Genomic DNA, 3,090 nt, shown 5'->3' with positions numbered 1-3,090 from the left:
TCTTGTATTACCAGTTCTTGTGATGAATTCATGTGATGATGTTTAATACAGTGAATACATATTCTTTATCAGAAGCAGAGAGCTCAAGTAACAGGACTAATGTGAAACATAAAGTTAGGGGCAAACCATTCAAAACCGGCGAAATTTTGTGACCAGAGCACCAACCAGAGCAGTGATCATTGATAGTTGTGGAGATAAACTTGGACTTCCCAGTAGGCAGCTCAGCATGGCTAGAGGCTGTCATCTAAAATATTAAAAATGCACAAAAGTAATAGAGTGGAAATGCTGGAAAATCGAGCAAGGCTGAGAAGAGATGAAACAATGCCATTAGAAGTGGAGTGGTGAGCCAGTGGGGCTGCCACGAAGATGGAGACCATGCGAGCATGAGGTGGGAGTCCAGGTGTCAGTTTCCACTTTGAATATTTAAAAATACAGCTGATAAGGCTCCTGCTGCTTGGACAGCACAAGTTAAGGGTTTTGCTCTCTCCCACTGAAGATGATAATTCTACTCTTATTATTCCAGGTCCCTTTGTTAGGAATAAATTGTGTGTGAACCAACACAATCTCCTCACTATACCAGCATCGTTTCCCTTTGATCAACTGTGCCTCAGCTAATCCATATTTACGGAAACATGCATTATAGCAGTGTGGACCACAAGAGAAAAGGAACTGGGTATAGAATCAGAAGAAGCTAAAGATCCTTAACTAGCCTTATCAACTGCATGTAGGAGAACGATACTATTCCACAGTTGTTAGTTATTGCATGCAGTGTTAGGAGGTCTAGATAAGGAAGCTATGGAATGCTGCACAAAACAAAATTTCCTAGGAGGATGGAGTTTGAATGAGGTCAACTTGGCTTACTTCTAACAAGGAGACATGGGTGTTACCAGCTGTAGTTCAACTCTCAGAGTTCCAACATGATTTAGGAGGCACAAGGATTATCCTTTGCTTCCTTCTTGTACCACCAAAAAACTCATCCCCAACTACTCTTCATTCTTGCTGCCTCCCATGGAACTCTGGAACTTTGGACAGGTGTAAGGAACTCTTATCAAAGAACTTCATAGATGGTTGAGCCATCTATGTGTTTGATTATACATTTTACCATAATTTCTGCAAATGGAGCAACACTTGGGGAAAAAATCTCCTTTCCTCACTCTCTTTACTGTCTCCAAGGTCAAATCCATTCATAAGGCCCACCTGGGCCCCCTGACTCTAGACAGAATCCTTCCACCATTGACTGTTAAGGTTAGTGTTTCAGAAGAAACCCATTTCCTCTGCCTAGTCTCATCCCAATGCAAAGACATGGTGGACGAGAAAAAGCACTCAGTACTGCTTTGATTTAAGTGCTTGGAGAAACAGGACAGCTTTGCACTGATTTTTAATGTCCATGGCTTGAGATAAAGAGCATTTTCTTTGGTATCACTGCCCTCCTGCACTTCATCCTTCTTTCTCCTTCATCTCCTCCTCTAATTTCCACACTTGGCTCATCTTAGACCAAATTCACAAAGAAAGAATAGCAACCTCCTGCCCTACCAGGAAAATGTCATTTCCACAAGTACGAAGGGAACGTGGCTATTAGTTTGTTTTTACACAGAGAGACACAGCCTGGACAATGTCTGAAAGACGCCGGAAGAAGGCTGGCTTCTCAGTGTTCTCAGCTTCACAGGTGTCACTGTGTAATAGAAGAAACTGAGAGTCTGAAAACCTCGCTTCTGCTCCTAGAACTTCTAGCTGTGTGAACTGGGATAACAGACTTCTCCACAGGCCTTAGTCTAATCTTCTCATGTATAAAGTGAGGGTGATGAGTAATAATAATAACAGTTCATATCATTTAATATGAACTTACAGTGTACCAGGGGTTGTGCTTTGCTTTTTACACATATTTCCTCACTAGTATTGATTGTCACATTTCTACTGCTAATGAAATTAAAGCTGCAACCTCTGTGTTTATAACCATTACTTCTTCTCTAAAGACTTCTTTGGCCTTCTCCAACCAAACCTGACCAAATAACTGTAATGCATACTTTACTCTATGGTTTTCCCTTACTGCACTGTTATCCAGATATGTTTACTGGCCTGTGTCTCCAATTAGACTTCAATTACATCTTCCTGAGGACAGAGTCTTAGCAAAATATATCCAGAGAACCTAGCACAGTTCTTGGTACATAATAGGTAATTAAGATTTGATGAATAAGAAAATAGTGTCTGCACTTCTGAAAGCACCAATTCGACTTAGTAGACTGGCATACCACTCTTTCTTTGAGTTTAGGCACTGCTACCCACCATCCCGTCATAGTGGTTGTTCAGCCTCCAACCTTCTCTCATGGGTTGGGGTAGGCAATAACAAGTTCAGCAGAACTATGAGACAATTTCAATGTGATTAAAAGAGACTGTTTAGTTCAAACCACATAATTTTAGTATCACTGCTATCTATTCCAATATATTTGGACTCAAACATGGTAAGTTATAGAGAAAAACCCACAGAAAAATGCACAACTCAATAAGATATGGATTTCCAATAAAGAATAGATAGTTATACACAGATTTTAGAAAGCACATTAAAGAAAAATGTGCTTTAGTCTGATTTTATATAGCTCGAGGAATTTATTTCCATACTTACTGCATGGTATTTAAGTACCCCAAATAGACAAATCTTTGGTTATGGCAAGAAAGTGGCTCAGTGGTAATTATGGATCAACACACACCCACAGTTAATAGTTGCTGTCGTTCAGCATCAGTGCAACCACTTACACTGCCAATATTAGAAACACTCCTGCCTCCCCTCAGGCATAGTGAATGACTATGGGGGCAGGATTACCTTCCACTAAGCAGATTTCTTAGCTCCAGGCCTCAAAGCATTTGTAACCATTAGGGAAAACATGAGGCCGTGAACCAATTAAAAAAGTAAAAAACTATCCTCAAGCTCACAAAACCGCATAATTACAATGCAACATAGCATTTTGATTGAGTATTTGGAAAAGCTGATACAAAGTCTCCGAAACTGCACCCATATGTATCATAAGCACAGTGCCTTTACCTGTGTAAACTCACTTTTTAATGTTTGTTTCTATGATATTTACATAGGGAAAG

Source organism: Pteropus alecto, unplaced genomic scaffold (assembly GCF_000325575.1).
Source record: "Pteropus alecto unplaced genomic scaffold, ASM32557v1 scaffold95, whole genome shotgun sequence".
NCBI classification, from domain to species: domain Eukaryota; kingdom Metazoa; phylum Chordata; class Mammalia; order Chiroptera; family Pteropodidae; genus Pteropus; species Pteropus alecto.
The sequence above is the reverse complement of the archived record's forward strand: the minus strand, read 5'-3'. Positions refer to the sequence as shown.